We start from the raw sequence: 17,649 nt of genomic DNA on the forward strand, positions 1-17,649 counted from the left end.
CGATACTTTTCTGAGGTGTTTAAATATCTGCCCTTATGATGTCCACAGTATCTATTATTGTACCATATGTATTTTTTTTAATTCGCTTAGTGGGGGTTGGAGTCCAACTAGGTCCACTCTGCACGGCGGCCACTGATTGGCCTATTGTAGCCTGCCCCGGGTGATTATGATGATGGAGAATTTGGTGGAATGAAGAGTGGCAGGGGAAACCGAAGTGCTCTGAGAAAACATGCCCCATCGCCACTTTGTTCACCACATACACCCTTGACCACTCCCGGAATCGATCCCGCGCCGCCGCGGTGGGAAGCCAGTGACTAACTGTTGGAGCTATGGCGCCTCCTTGTACCATATGTATAAGTATATACCGCATTTAGTATATGATTTTAATATCTGAAATTACAACAATTTCTTCTGGTGTCATGAATATCTTCTTTGTAGCTGACACTGAAGGGTCTTCCTGTTTGACCAACATATTACACATGCTTTTCATATGCAGCTATTGCTGTGTTTATGTGCATGTGCGTGATCTGAAACACGTAGTGCATAAACTCAGAGTATATATATTAATGATATTTTAAACATTTTAACGAACTTACTTACACATGGAGCTGTGTCCTTCTGGAGAAGCCGTCAATTCTGCAGCTGCTCAAAAATTTCCCAGCATTTTATGGAACCGGAAAGTTCATTACCGTGATTTTAACAAATATTTTAGTGAATTGAATGTAAGTTTCATCAAAATCTATGTTGAATATTGTTGCATTATAGGCAGAAGAAAAGTGCAAATATACTTCAATGCAACAGGAAGCTGAAATATAATATTTCCACTTGTAACGGGGTATTCGTGTTACACGCCGTCTAAGATCCTTCGTTAGTGTCCTCAGTCTGTTCAGGCGAATGCGATGATAAGTAACTCCATGAAGAGCGAACTTTCATCAGAATCTAATATATCTTTAGCTACTAAAGAAATTATCATTTTGTGAAACATGGATTTTCATTGCCATGTTCGCAAGAATTTGTCTCTGGTCACTGGTTCCTCTCCAGAGCCAAGTGAATCCTCCTCCATAACCTCCTAACTATTTCATTAAAATCCATTTTAATATTATCCTTCCATCTACGTCTAGGTGTTCCAAATACTCATTCCCTTTCTATGGGTGTTTTAACACCCTGTTAATATCACGTATCTGTAGCGACGAATGGTAGAATGACGAATTATGATACAGATATTGTGTTTCTGGACATTACCCATCGTCATGATTTTATTTAAAAAACATAACGTTTCGGGGATTGGATTCTGTCTCCGTCTTCAGGTTGAAAATCAATAGAGCTACTCCCTATCTCCGCAGACAGGTACAAGCTCTATCAATTGGGTCCAACTGAGTAGGTTTTAACCTGAAGACGGAGACAGAAACCAGCTTCCGAAACATTGCGTGTTTGAAATAATGTCCAGAAACAAAATTTGTATTAATATACTGTCATGTGTCCGGGGTTTCGTGACGAATAACAACGGGTTGTGGATTGGATTTATTGGCTCTTCTTTGCAGTTACAACCAATTATAATAGCTCACAATCAATGACTTACTAAAGGCACCTCCACATTACTCGTGCTCGTGCTCGTGCTCGTCGGGAGACTAGTCTGGCTTTTACTTGTGCTCGTAAATATTCGTCCACACTACTTCAGTTGCTCGCCAGGCTTCGGCTCGTGAGGATCCGTATATTTACTCGTAGTGTGTATAGGCTGTAGTCGTATTTTAATTTATTGGCTATAGTTTCTAAATTAAAAATTTTAAATTTTCTTGTCTCGTGACTTGTCATATCGTCCACATTACTCGCGAGTATAGCGAGACACACGAGCACGAGTAATGTGGACGTGCCTTATCACTCGCTTCATTCCTTACTGAACTACGAGTGTCTTCTCTTCCTCTGTGACTAACTTGGTTCTGATCTACGAATCAGTCACTTTTTCAGCGTCCGTTGTCCACTGGTTAACACTCCATAGCTGAACACTGAACTTCTGAGTTCTCTTACGACTGATTCATTGAACTCTCTTACGAATGAACCGTTCCTCTGCACGCCCCCTCACATAGCCTATCGGTAACAATGCAAAATATCTGTTGTTTGCCCGCTGTCGCGGAAACGCGTCTTGTACTGAATTGGTCTGTATGGGTCTACCTTCATAGCAACGTATGTTAATTCCGCGTCTATTCGTTGCCGCGGGAACGTGCTTACCGAACCGTTGTCTAGCAATGATCATATTGGTCACAATACCATTGTCAATAACTTTTAAATGAATAATGAATTGGAAAGTATGTGAGAGGAAGCGGTCGTGATTTCTTTGAGTTAATATCCGTGTTTTTCCTGGAGGGACTGAGGAAAAGTAATAATGACCTCCCTCTGATTATCGGTTATCAAACCCGAGATTCGGAACGAACATCTTCCGGTAGTAAAAAGCTTAAAGGTAAGAAAATAGTTGCTACAATAGGATAATATTAAAATTGAGTTCTGTGTAATGTAATATGAGGGTATTGCATGGATTCGATTGAACGTGGTTAAATAAGCAACTCTTATGTGCACGGCAATGAAAGTTCTGCCTCCGTTGAAGCAGTTGCTTTCTTTGCCAAGAGAGCAGTTATCTGACCTCCATTGCAGAGTTACGTGTAGTTAAGGCAGTTTCTTTAGCATCCAGCAACTCGTCACTTTCCCCTACAGAGTTCGTCTGCGTTCGTTTGATACTCAGAATAATGACGCGCGTTTCTGATTATCATTAAGTGACTGATCTTTGCAAGTAAGATGCGGGGTGTTCACTTGGAGACTGGTAAAAGGTAGCAGTTCTGAAGATGATATCCGCATATATGATCATGGTTGAAGCCTCCATGCGGTTGGTTTTCCCGGCACCCAGCCCCATTCTGGCCGTGAAGAAGGGCGGAAAATCAGCGGTCTTCAACATCCAAAGGGGGTAGACTGCACCTGTAACAGACAGGGTTCAGAGTCTATGGGCGCTACCTAGAAGATGCAAAGCATCTTCCTAACTCAAACAGCTGCACAGCATGTTCTGTCCTTTCATGAATATTGAAGAATCAACACTGTGGTCATAGTAAACAATGGCCCTACCTGAGACAGTATAATCCCATTAATTAAGCACCGCGATATGAAGACGAATGGGGAAGTGAAGATATATCTTCAAAGTTATTGACCTTGACACTAGATGGAAGTGAGTAGTCAGCTTCACGCACGGGTAGCTTTACCCCCAAGGAAATAACCCTCAACACTAACTGGATAGGAGGCTGGGTGTGCACCGAAGCCGGTCTGGGCAATTTGGAGAAGAGAATATAATTTTGCTCCTAACGGGAATCGAAACCTGGCGCTCAACCCCTTAGGCCGTCGTTATATACTAATTGATCTATCCTGACTCAGTTGAAGATAGAAAAAAAAAGTATTAATTATTATCAAAGGTTATTTTTGGTTCTTAATGAAATTTGTCAAAAAGTTCAAGTTTTGGTTAAAGTCGGACAAAATCTTGATCGTAAAACTGTAATCTATACGGGAGCAGAGAGAGGTTCCATATTCGCTCTTTGAGCTATGTACACAGATGGCCATGTATATAAACTAAACATATTAGTATGTCTTCTTATAGTGGCAGATCTCGCCATTAAAAAAAATATTTTGTTTACTAGTCTGATGTAAAAAAAAGACTTTTAATTTTGTATTTTGCTAACCGAGATTTATTTCTGGAGGCCGTGGTTGATTGTTGAATATAAAGATCGAAAAATATGTTCATAACATCAGTATTGTTTAATTATCTCATAAACTTTATCACTACTGAAATAATATACTGGACGTAACATGCTTGGTACTCCGATAACATTTAACAAGGTTCGCTCAGAAACGCGTGTAGTCCTTCCTTTAAGGTTATAATTAGATAAATTTTAATATTATCCTCACACCTACATCTATGTCTTCCTAGTGGTCTCCTTCTATTTGGCTTTCACACTAAATTCCATACGCATTCCATGCGTGCTACACGCCCTGCACAATTAATTCCCTTTGGCTTGCTTACTTACTCACTCATGGAGCTGAGCCCTTCTGGAGGAGCCGCAATTCTGCAGCTACTGAAGAATTTCCAAGAAATTTATCGAACCCAAAGGTTCAGTACCGTGTTCACAAGAGCCCTCCACTTGTCTCTATCCTGAGCCAGATCTATCCAACACATACCATCCCATCCTATCTCTCTACGATCCATTCTAATATTGTCCACCCACATACGCCTTGGTATTCCCAGTGGTCTCTTTCCTTCTGGCTTTCCCACCAATATCCTACATGCATTCCCTTTCTCCCCGATTCGTGCTACATGCCCTACCCATCTCATCCTCCTTGACTTGATCATTCTAATTATACTTGGTTTGGTTATCGTAATTATATTTGGCGAAGGTACAATTTAGGAAGTTCCTCGTTATGAAGTTTTCTCCATCCTTCTTCGGGTCCAAATATTCTTCTTAGTATCGCGTTCCTACCTCACAGGAAACATATTACGGCTCCACCATAGAGACCAACCGGTTAATGCTGTTTAGGGAAACAGTCGCTGTTTATTGTGAGAACCATACGGAACACACAAATGCATTCTGTGAGAAGACTGCAGTATTTCAGAATGTTAGCAGTTGGTATAGTAACCACTGGGCTTCGAAGGGTTAATTAAAATAAAATTGTGTTTGCTATTTCATGCGGTACCTTATTAGCATTTAAAGTACGTTCCCCTCTTGATAAACAACATTGAGCGAAAGTGGCAGGGTTGTTACGCTGCATTCCATAGTTTCTTTATCAAGTTCATTAAAATCATCAGGTGAAAGGTGAGCCTCAGGACCATTTCTTTTCCTTACGAACACTCCCTCTTCTTCTAGGTCGTATCGATAAATATTTACTAACAAAATCATGCCGTTTGGTTTGTGGTTCTCATAATCCTAATTATTAAGAGTTCTGTCTTCTAAAATATGACACCGTATAGTATGGTAGAAATTTACAGAAATTTTGGAGAATGGCACTGCCTCCTTCTTCAGGTTCGAAGAATAAGCCAAGGAACTAACAATTGAATTCTGCTCCTTGTTCTTCATTATCCTGGTTTGTATTTCGACCTTGAAGATGGAGACACTGCGTTCATCCGAAACGCCAGTAAACCTCTGCCAAGACACATGACATAATATTCCTTAAGATATTACTCTCATAAATCCTACAGGTTTATGCTGAATAATTATTTGTACTTACTTACTTACTCATGGAACTGAGCCCTTCTTGAGGAGCCGCCAATTCTGCAGCTACTCAAGAATTTCCCAGCATTTTATAGAACCCAAAGGTTCATCACCGTGTTCACAAGAGCCCTCCACTGGTCCCTATCCTGAGCCAGATCTAATCAATCCATACCATCCCATCCTATCTCTCTAAGATCCATTCTAATATTGTCCACCCACCTACGCCTTGGTCTTCCCTGTGGTCTCTTTCCTCCTGGCTATCCTTTTGTACTACCTTGTTTTATTCCATTTGTAATTGTACCCACTTCAGTGGTTATATGATCTTGGATTTCTTCTGCTGAATTAAAAGTTCCTAGTTAAATGCGTATCGCACTGCTGAAGTCGTGGTCATAGGGCCCATGTCCAAATACATTTCTGCTGTTTCAGCTTGTTTTCTCTTAGCTCTGTCTTTGTGCTCAATTTTAGATCCACGCATCAAGACAGGGGCCTTGCATGACTTAAATGCTTAGCTGTTTTGCTTCTAATTGTTTTAGGTAAAAGGTAAAGCTATCCCTGTATCAGGCCGGCCCATAGATTTGTGAGACGTCGAGGTTCCCGTATTTTGTAGACAGTCGGCTCATAGATGGAGGTCAGATTGTCAACCTCAGGCGCCGGCAGCCCTTTTACCCCCCCCCCAGGAAAAATACTGGTACTCATTTACGTTAGAGGTTGAGTCGACCTCTTCTTATTACTTGCTTACATGGCTAATATTTCGACCCTGAAGATGGAAGCATTACGTTCCTTAGGTTATACGGTGTTACATCACAGGAAATATTCTCCGCCTTCATGCTTCTAATTCTTAATCTATATATATATTTTTTATTGCTGGTGGGATGGGACTAAGTCCCTTGTACTGCGGCCACTTCTGGCCTATTGTACCAGCCCCAGATGATAGGTGAGGGTGATTGTGGAGCAATCGGTGGAATGAAGATTGGCAAGGGAAACCGAAGTACTCGGAGGAAACCCGCCCCACCACAAATCCCACTTGCCCAGGCCCAGGATCGAACCCGGGCCGCTTGAGCTATAGCACGACGTAACTTCTCCTTTCATCTGTCACTAATCAACGCTGTGTAGCCTAAGACACTAACAGCGTCGTAAAATAATCATTATATATAAATATATAATGAACTATATAAATCATTATTTATCTGTAGTTTCTTTTGAAACGGAGCAAAGACTGGATGCATCAGCTAAATATAACATAAACAAGTTTAACCGCGTTGGATTTGCAGCTCTCGTAGCGGTCACACCAGAAGAGAATATCCTTGAAATTTAACTGCAGTGCCACCACCACTGAACCAGTTCTCTCCTTCCCTGGCTCCTTCCCCTCTGCCGCTCTTCTCACTTTTATTGGCCTTCCCTTTCTCCGTGACCTCGCATTTACTCCTGGCAAGCGTATCTTCATAGTATTCAGAGTAGAATAAACGGTCCAGGATGTCTTTATATAATCTGCAGTTTCATTTACTCTTACAGACTGTTTGGCGTATTCATTTAGAGTGGAGACTTCATGCATTAAGGAATTCAGACGTGACTGTAACGGGACAGTGAATTTCATGCAGAAGTCGGCAATTTGAGAGATCTGAGATTCCTATATCTATAAAAATAAATATTTACGGAATGTGATGCCGTGTAATTTTGTAGAAAGTCATTGAAGTTTCGGTGGAGCCAACTGCTTCCATCTTCAAGGTCCTTGAAGATGAAGGCCGTATATTCCTCCTCAACGTAAGCACATTTCTACCAGAGCACACAGTGTCATACAAGAAAACAGAAATTTTAAATCTGAATATTTGAAGATTGAAGTTCTTGCTCTAGTATATATGAACATTTCTGTATTCTGGGATGTGATGCTGTGTATTTTGTCATAAGTGTACCTAAACTTTCGAATGAGTCGCTGGCTCCATTTTCACCGTCACTGAAGATGGAGGCAGTAGGTTCCTCCTGAACCATCCTATCCTACCACACTACACGGCGACATATGACAGAAAAACAATTTTCAGCCTTATGTTTTGTTCCGATATGTGAACTTAAACATTCAGTATTATGGGTCAGTATTTCGTTTTGATTGAGCCTTATAATACTTAACAACACTGAACCGTCTGAATGCGTTAAACTAAAAAAAGTAAAGCTATCCCTGTAAGAGGCCGTGAAGGCCCATAGGGTTGTGAGACGTTGAGAGTCCCACATTATCTAGACAATCGGCTCAGAGATGGCGGTAAAGTCAGCCTTACGCGCCGGCCGCGATTTACTCCCCAGGAAAATTATTTAATTAATTCCTGGTACTCATTTCCGTTAGAGGCGGAGTCAACCCCACGGCCTAGTGCGGCTGGAAGGATTAGGTCAACTGAAAAAATCCAATGTCCTCATCGGGACTTGAACCCGCGACCTTCCGGCTTGTAGCCTAGCCCCTCAACCAACTACGCCACCGCGTGCATTATGTTGCGTGTTCCAAACGTATATGGTTAGGTTAGCCGTCGCCATAAAACAAAGTCCGTGGTTTTAGTCCGCAAGCGAACTATACCAACCGAGCGACCGCCGCTTATTGGCGAAGTTAGTGCCAACTTAGCGGATATAGGGTGTCGCGTGGTCAGTGCAACGAATCCCAGAGCTGTTAATCTCGGTTTTCGCTCTTTCCTTGAAATAGCTCTCAATTATCATCACGATTCTGAATGGACCCCGTTCCAGACTCACTATTTCTCAGAAAAAATCTGGTAGCTCTGGGAATCGAACCCGGACCTCTGGATATGTAGTCAGGAATTCTGACCACTAGACCACAGAGGCGACCATGTCATCACCTTAACAAAGCGATTTATAATCAATACGTTACAATTCAATATTTATTTCCTGCTACACGTTTCGGTTTCACAGGACCATCAACAGGCAGTAATATGAGAATAGGTCTAGGGTCATTCAACTATTAATATGGAATAATATAATGCGTTTTGTACTCGGTCCATGTAAACGAGTTATAAAGAGGACAATTGAAGCAAGCATAATGTCTCAGATAAACAGAGACATGACGTGAGGGCTAAAATATCAAAATTAATGAAGATAAGACAGGAGTTTACTTCTCTCACAGTCATCGACAGCCTGAGAGCCATCTTACAATGGATGGAAGAAATATTCCATTTCTAAATATTGTGAAATATCTCGGTGTAATCTTCGATAAGAAAGTAACATGGAGATTACATATAGAAATAATCGAAGTCAAGACCTTCAGAATATTTATTAGAATTTATTCCCTATTCAGATTGAAGCAATTAAACATTAACAATAAAATGACCTTCTACAAAGCACTCATTAGGACTATAATGATATGCTTGCCCAACCTGGGAATTCGTGGCAGATAACCATCTACTGAAATTGCACCACCTGCAAAAAAGCTTCTCCACATCATTGGCAATTTTCCAATGTTCACACCGGATCGCAATTTTCACGTGGCTTTCATACTTCCATACGTATATGACTATACAGCAAAATTATGCGAGCAATAAGCAGAGGTCATATAAAATAATGAAAATTTAAATGTTCGCAACATTGGAAAAGGCAAAGCCTGACACAGGAAATATAAGAATTTTAAACTTGGCCGTGTTCAAGCTTAAGTTGAAGTGACTAGGCTTCCATTGTAGCGGAGGCTACTTAAAATAGGGCACGATTTACTATACTGAGCCTGGACTGACAGAGGTCTTGTATATATTGTATATACACGCACATATATGTGGTAACATTTGTAAAATATAAATTCTACATAGTGAAAAGAGACTTATTACTGTTAACTGTGACTCTGGCCAAAGACAGACCCATCCTATCGTCAGAGGGAGCGCCTCACATCAACAAACCTGTAAATGTCTGATAGTAATAACAATCTGGTCTTAAGCCCAAAATGGGTGCTTTACTCCAAGGGAGAATGGCTGACAGACCGTCGGTCGTAACATAACTTTGACTTTGAATTTGACTTTGACAGGAATATATCAGTTGGAAGAGAGCAGCCATGCAGAGAGGAGTAGCTGTTGTTAGGAGCCGTTGCCAGTAAACAGCTAGTGAAGACTGCAACAGACTGAGAATATTAATCTGTGTGCATCAGCAATGAAGTGTGGAGATCTACGATAATTTTATAGTTACTTATAGTTACGACCTATAAATTGTCAATAAATCCAATTATACAAAACCCCTTCTAGAATCACACATATTACGTGACAGTGTTATAGTGTATTTGTTGTGTTGACGCATATAAAGAGGAATCGACTTAGGCCATCGAGAGTTTTCTCGGACCTAAAGCTCTCTAATCTGGTGCAAATTTATCAACGTGTCGGAAGTATAACTGCCTCAGTCTTTAGAGTAGAAATCCAGAAGGCACTAGTAAAACTTGGCTGATCCAGTCCTTGCCTTCGATTACCTCTCTCACTGGCCATAGTTTCCCACGCAGCGTAATCGTAGACCCTGAAGATGGAGGCAAATTTTCCTCCAAACGATTGGAAAATATTTACCAGACTTTGTAGTGTAAAATCCCCAAAACCACTGTACTGCGTAGTTATTTAAGTGATAACTTCAAACTTTCTATAGTTTAAACGATAGGGGAAATTTTGCGCCAGAATTTTAAGCCTCTGACCTAAGAGTTTCCTCGGTAAAGAGTAAAGAAACTGAGAAAAATGGTAAATTTATCACTATAACAGACCGTAGAAGAATATAAGTTTGTGAGACGTCAAGACTCCAACATTTTCTAGACAGTCGGCTCACAGATGGCTGTGAAGTTGTTGGCTTTACGCGACAGCCGCCTTTTCCCCAAGAAGATACCTGGACCTCATTTCTGTTACACCTGAGTCGAACCTAGGGCCATAATGCGGCTAGAAAGACTAGGTCAGTTGAAAAATAAAATGCCAACATCGGGAATCGAACCCGCGACCTTTCGACATATAGCTTAGTGCCTCAACCAACTATGCTACCACGTGCCTCTTGACTGGGTACACATTAAGTAATTTTTTGTCATTAGGTTCATCTCTTCGTAGTTTTCAAACAGTGCTTTTCCCATTATGCAACAAAATTACTTGGAAATGCTCCGGCTTTTAACCTGCAACTAAAATTATACCATCAAAGCCAGAGTGTACCCCGGTTGTAATTTCATTACCCCTTGCCACTTCAGAGAGTTATTTGTAATTAGAAGTGTAAAAGGTTTTTGGAGATATGAATGCAAGAACAGGCGTTGAAAGAAATGTCAGTTGCAAGAGATGTCATTTCACGTACTGAGAGCTGAATATTCTACTATAAAGGTGACAGAAGGTAGTCACAGCGACGGCTGAGGGTCTCCGAAATCCTGCAGTAAAGGCGACAGAAGGTAGTCACAGTCACGGCTGTGGGTCTCCCAAATCCTGCAGTAAAGGTGACAGAAGGTAGTCACAGCGACGGGTGAGGGTTTCCCAAAATCTTCAGTAAAGGTGACAGAAAGTAGTTACAGCCACGGCTGTAGGTCTCCCAAACGCTGCAATAAACGTGACAGAAGATAGTCACAGTCACGGCTGTGGGTCCCCAAACCCTGCAATAATTGTGACAGAAAAGAGTCACAGTCATGGCTGTGAGACTCTCAACTCCAGCAGTAACTGTGACAGAAGGTAGTCACAGTAACGGCTGTGAAAATCCCAACTCCAGCAGTAAGGGTGGCATTCTATTATGACTGTGATATGATCAGTTCCTTCACAAATATGAAGCCAATTATTTGGAGACTTGAATGAGAGTACAGGCGACAAACTTATTTGAGAAATTCCAATAATTCATTGAAATGTCCGAAGTAGATTATGAATTAACTTGAAAACTGTGTCTATATTCTGGACTAAATTTTATGTATGTTTCTTCTATAGAATTTTAAGGACGACAATAAAGATGACAGAAGGTAGTGACAGTCACGGCTGTCGGTCTCCGAAATCCTGCAGTCAACGTGACAGAAGGTAGTCACAGTCACGGATGTGGGTCTCCCAAACCCTGCAATGAAGTTGACAGAAAGTAGTCACACTCGCGGCTGTGGGTCTACCAAACCCTGCAATAATGGTGACTGAATGTAGTCACAGTCAGGGCAGTGAGACTCTCAACTCCAGCAGTAAGGGTGACAGAAGGTAGTCACAGTCACGGCTGTGAAAATCCCAATTCCAGCAATAAGGGTGGCATTCTATTATGACTGTGATATGATCAGTTCCTTCACAAATATGAAGCCAATTATTTGGAGACTTGAATGAGAGTACAGGCGACAAACTTATTTGAGAAATTCCAGTAATTCATTCAAATTTCCGAAGTAGATTATGAATTAACTTTAAAAACTGAGTCTATATTCTGGACTAAATTTTATGTATGTTTCTTCTATAGAATTTTAAGGACGACAATAAAGGTGACAGAGAGTAGTCACAGTCACGGCTGTGGGTCTCCCAAACTCTGCAGTAAAGGTGACAGAAGGTAGTCACAGTCACGGCTGATGTTCTCTCAATCCCTGCAATAATGGTGACAGAAGATAGTCACAGTCACGGCTGTGGGACTCTGAACTCCAGCAATAAGGGTGGCATTCTATTGTGACTGTGATATGATCAGTTCCTTCACAAACATGAAGCCAATTATTTGGAGATTTGAATGAGAGTATAAGCGACAAACTTATTTGAGGAATTCCAGTAATTCATTGAATTTTCCGAAGTAAATTATGAATTAACTTGAAAATTTTGTCTATATTCTGGACTAAATTTTCATATAAATTTCTTCTATAGAATTTTAAGGACGACAATGAATGTGACAGAAGTTAGTCACAGTCACGTCTGTGGGTCTCCCAAACCATGCAATAAAGGTGACAGAAGGTAGTCACAGCCACGTCTGTGGGTCTCCAAACCTTGCAATAAAGTTGACAGAAGTTAGTCACAGCCATGAAATGTGGGTCTCGCAAACCCTGCAATAAGTATAACAGAAGGTAGTTACACTCACGGCTGTGAGTCTCCAAAACCCTGCAATAATGATGACAGAAGGTAGTCACAGTCACGACTGTGAAAATCCCAACTCCGGCAATAAGGGTGGCATTCAATTGTGGCTGTAATATGATCAGTTCCTTCAAAAAACAAAGTCAATTATTTGGAGACTTGAATGAGAGTACAAGCGACAAACTTATTTGAGAAATTCCAATAATTCATTGAAATTTCCGAAGTAGATTATGAATTAAGTTGAAAACTGTGTCTATATTCTGGACTAAATTTTCATGTAAGTTCCTTCTATAAAATTTTAAGTCCGACAATAAGTGTGACAGATAGTAGTCAAGAGTCACGGCTGTGGGTCTCCCAAACACTCCAGTCAAGATGACAGAAGGTAGTCAAAGCCACGGCTGTGGGTCTCCCAAAACCTGCAGTAAAGTTGACAGAAGGTAGTCACAGTCATGGATGTGAGTCTCCCAAACCCTGCAATAAAGTTGACAGAAGGTAGTCACAGCCACGTGTGTGGGTCTCCCAAACCCTTCAATAAAGTTGACAGAAGGTAGTCACACTCACGGCTGTCGGTCTTCCAAACCCTGCAATAATGCTGACTGAAGATAGTCACAGTCACGGCTGTGAAAATCCCAACTCCAGCAGTAAGTGTGGCATTCTATTTTGACTGTGATATGATCAGTTCATTCACAAACCTAAAGCCAATTATTTGGAGATTTAAATGAGAGTGTAAGCCACAAACTTATTTGAGAAATTCTAATAACTCATTGAAATTTCCGAAGTAGATTTTGAATTAACTTGAAAACTGTCTATATTCTGGACTAAATTTTCATGTGAGTTTCTTCTATAGAATCTTAAGGACGACATACTATCCTCAGGATTAATAGGTTGCTTTAGTTTTACAATTCGGTAATATGAACAGAACACAGCCTTTCGTTAATTATTTTTAAGTCCTCAGTTGAAATTGTGCATGGCTATGTACATTTAAGTCGATCCGCCAAAAAGAGCCAATGCTCCGTGGTTGAGGTCATCATTGAAGTCGGATCAAGTCTAGCAAATCAGTGATACTAAACAAACAGATTAACATATATTTTATGAAACTGACTTCAAGGTCGATACAAATAAAGTCCATTCAATTTTTCTCTGACGTCAATTATACAAACAACATCCTGAAAACCATTGAGATCGTAATGTATTGATATTAGTACCTAGTGCTTTCGGGCGTTTTCACATTCGTTTTTCTGTTTTGTATCAAATTCTTCTTTATTAGCAGTCTTTCCAGCTGTTTTCTAAAGACCTGGCCGCTCAAAGTCGACACAAATGTTCCAAATTTAGTACACTACCAACAAACAAACGAAAAGTTTATGTCTTACACCATCCAGTTGTGGATCACCTTGTAGTTGTTACGTATCTACAACTGGCACAGTTTAAATGTAGATCAGAACCTTCATATTATTCCAAATTACCATATATCTCTCGCACGTTCATTCCTGGAAGTCTTGGATTAGATACTGTCTTTTTCCTTTCGGCTTGCAGACCGTTTCTGAGACCCACTTATCTAATTGCTACCGTTGACTATCTCTTGAAATATAAATTGGCCTGGGTGTGAAGCTGACCGCTTTTATCTAGTTCAGAGTTGCAGAAAGTTTGGATCTACACCTCCATTCCCTAATATTGTTTTATGGTGTGTGACTAACGTCCTTTACTTTGGATTTGGGGTCTTTAATTTATGTCAAATGGGTACTTCAGCGTTTAATGTTAGAGAATTTATGGTATAGAATTAGCTATAAAATGAAGTATGTAGAGTGATCTAGTAAGGGTGCAGGCTTGGACGTTTCACTGGTCTTTTCGGTACTTGAGAATTCAGACTGAGGAAATCTTCGGAAATAAGTTGGTCACTGTTTAGAATAAACAACACTTCAAGATAGTTCATATAACAAAACCAGTTAAAGGCAGAGTAGTGAAACTTATAAACTAATGCGACCACAATCCAGCAAAGCTCAGTCCCTACAGTGACTGCGCTAAAGGGTGGGAGACAGGAGAATCAGGATTTGATTCCAAACGGAGGGAGAAATTCTCCCTTTACTACCGTTTCCTGTTCTCGTGCCCACTAATTCTCCCCTCCAGTAGATACCATGCGTTATTTCTGATGAGATAAAGTGGCCGGGGCTTGACCCTGACTATTCGTCCCTGTCTACAACCTAGGTAAAGAATATATAGAGCTATACATTCATACCCCACCTATCTTCATGTCGTGATGCTTAATCAGAACACAACTTTACTCTGCATAATCATAATCAAATTTTACTTGTTGACTTAAAGACCTCATATTTTGATTCCATTCATCCGATTATTTTCCTTCACAGAACATTCTCCGTTTCTTCCTTTCATTCTTCCTTTGTCTCTTCTCCTTATTGTCTTATTCATTCTTCTAGTTACTTCTTTCTTCAGCTTTCTTTCTTTAGGTTGTTTTTCTTGTGACTGTTTTTTCCTCCACCTGTTTCTGTGTCTGATTGCAGTCAGAAAATCTGATAATTATCGGAATTACGCAGGACAAACGAATGAAGAAGAAAGACGAAAATAAGCGAGGGAGAGAGGAGAAGATGAACAAGTTGTGTAAGGAGTATTGAAAGAGAAAATGGATAAGGAGGCCAGAAATATAGAGGAGGAAATCGTGAAGAATGAAGAAAACTGAAAAATTGGAGAAAGAAGTTAAAGAGTTACGGGGAGAAGTTCGAGAAATGTAACAAGAATTAGAGAAGAGCAAAAAATTGGGAAAAGGTGAAGGGAAAGAATCTTGTGGTTATAACGATGTTGAGAATTTCTTGACTGTATAATCATTTGTTTTTTGTAGTTGTTTTAATGACCTGCGTAACTTCCGCATTAGGTCAATTGTAGACGTAAGGCCCATGTTTTTTGCAGCTTGTCTAGTAAGGGTATAATCGTTCTCCAAACAGATTATATAACTTACAATTTTCAACACATAATACCCCTGACTATTGCCTGAATCTCTTTCCATTGCCCGGTTTCAAACAATATAAGCAGATGATCATTAAATTTATTTTAAATTCATGTCTTCAATTAATGTGACGGTTTTCATTGGCTACAATTATCTGAAATTTTAAGATTTAATCTTATTTTCAATGTAATATACCGAAAATCACTGTGGCCGCGTGGTCTAAAGAATGAAGTGCTTTACTTCTCTCAAACGCGAGGATCGTGAGTTCGAATCCCACTCGAAGTATGGATGTCTATTCGAGATTATTATGTGTTTATGTTATCCTGTGTAGGCGGCGGATATGCGAGGGGATGTTCACCCGTCCAAGGAGCCCTACAGACTGTCTGTAAGATTCAACTTACAGAATTAATTCCGAACAGGCACAGACCAGAGAACCCAATCCTTCAAGCCAGCAGAAGAAGAAAATTGTAATATATTATAAATTACATTTCTATTATTGAGGCCCTGCTCACAAAGTCTAATCGATCCTCCTCTTGTCGAAGACGAGACCATGTTTCCAAACCAACAATCGGTCTCGGAACTAACATGAATTACGTGTTTGGTCCAGAACCCAAGAATGACTGTGATGGCGAGGCCAGCAGCAAATTACTGGACTTGACACGCTTGCCTTGACAGAAATCCAATCCTATGTTTTGGTGCAACTATACTTTCCCGAAATCAACAATTAATCTGTTAAACATATTGTAAATGCTTTCTGACTTACAACTGACCTTGACTATGTTCCTCGAGAGACCGTTGTTGTTATTATTGGATACCGTCCAGCAGTGTAATCCATCAGATGCATGAAGCTGGATTTGTCAAAACTGACATTTCGCGTTTGGGTTCCTAGTTCTCGTAATATCCACCCTCCCCCCTGAAGATACAGTCTGTGCAGATTTTTTTGGAGAGACATATTATTGAAATCCAATCAAAATTGATAGGATGGTTTTGTAGCTAGTCGCCATTCTGATTTTTGTGGGACTCATCTGAAGGACCTTTATTTTTCGAGCTAAAATGTTCTTAATCACTGATCGTTAACCTGAGATGAATAGTCTACTTTCTTTAATACCGAACACGAATAAGATCCGGTCAATTGTTCAGATGTTAGCGAAGTGTTCATACATACATTTGCATATGTAGCTGTGTACAAAATAATAACAGGAATAAGAAATTGAGGAATATAATTTGCTTGTTTTAGCTACATTGAAAGAATTTCAGTTGGCGACACTGAATGGTCTTCCCGTTTGCTTACAACTCTGTAATGATCGTGTCAGTGCATTAGTGATTGTGTTGAGTTAGAGTCCGCGTGAAAAAAAAATTGGAAAATAGAAGAAATGTCCGATTGTGAAAGAGGACAGATAGTTGGTGCACGTTTAGCTGGAGCTTTTGAGAAGACTGCCACATTACTACGTGTATCGAGAGCGTATGTAGTTAAATAAACAACTGAACGAAAATAAGTTGGATCTGACGTGCTGACGGCGATGACTATGAAGAGTACAGTCTAGTTTGATGTGACGTCGTGTATTAATTTACTGACGTTTCGGAAGAACACATTTATCTTCAGGGTCATAACACACGCAGGGTCATAACACGTGTATAACACACGCAGTCACAGGAGCAAAACACAACACAGAGCACAATACACACACGAAAGTAGAAAGAGTGCTCCGACAGAAGAGGATAGGTGTGACTCGCGTAGTGAGATACGACGTAGGGACGAAAAATCCTGAACAATTTTAATATTTTTAATATTTAATATTTATCAATATATATGATAAATATATATTTAAATATTTTAATATGAAGACGGCAAGGCATGCAGTGAACTAGTTTATCGTAAATCGAATAAGCACCTGAAGATGGCACTTTTGTGCCGAAACATGTAGTGCGAGAGAGAGGAGTGAGATAGATGAGTGTATGCACTGGAAGACGGTTGAAATAAATCATGGTCATAAAGGAAGCCAAGCATGCTACCAGGAAGAATCAAGCCCTGCTTGCTAAACGGTGTCACATCTCGGATTATAGTGTTCTAAATAAAAACTATCTCGAGGTATTTATAGGGGGGAAAGTTGTATAATCTAACCATCTAATTACACAAATTGTTAGATTGATTCCGGGGTTGTTATTGTCCCATATTCAGGGACAGTGTGTAGTATCATTGCTCTCCTACACTTTCCTCTCATCCTTTCACTCTCGCCTCTCCCGCTCCTCGTAATTCTTCCCCCTCTCCCTGGCCACACTCTCACTGACTTGATCGGTCACTTATGCTGCATGCTACATCAACGCTGCAAGTGTTTTTACCACGGTTCCCCTCTCAGTTAAAAGCCTTGCTGCTGTCTGCCAGCTTGTTCATTACATTCCGTGCCGTGTTTGTGTGCCAAACTCAACAGTTAACGATCGAGTTCCGCTGCTCCAATTTATACGTAAGTACACACTT

General features: G+C 40.3%; 1 protein-coding gene across 1 annotated transcript in view; it reads left to right on the top strand.

Moving 5' to 3' along the window:
* The first annotated feature begins 17,553 nt into the window (after nucleotides 1–17,553).
* The window catches only part of LOC111870863, a 104,213-nt gene continuing 104,117 nt past the window's right edge, over nucleotides 17,554–17,649 (top strand). The window contains exon 1 of the mRNA XM_023863456.2: nucleotides 17,554–17,635. The gene's annotated coding sequence lies outside the window, so the exon portion shown is untranslated. The remainder of the gene's footprint in view (nucleotides 17,636–17,649) is intronic.

This window comes from Cryptotermes secundus, unplaced genomic scaffold (genome assembly GCF_002891405.2).
Source record: "Cryptotermes secundus unplaced genomic scaffold, Csec_1.0 scaffold709, whole genome shotgun sequence".
NCBI lineage: Eukaryota > Metazoa > Arthropoda > Insecta > Blattodea > Kalotermitidae > Cryptotermes > Cryptotermes secundus.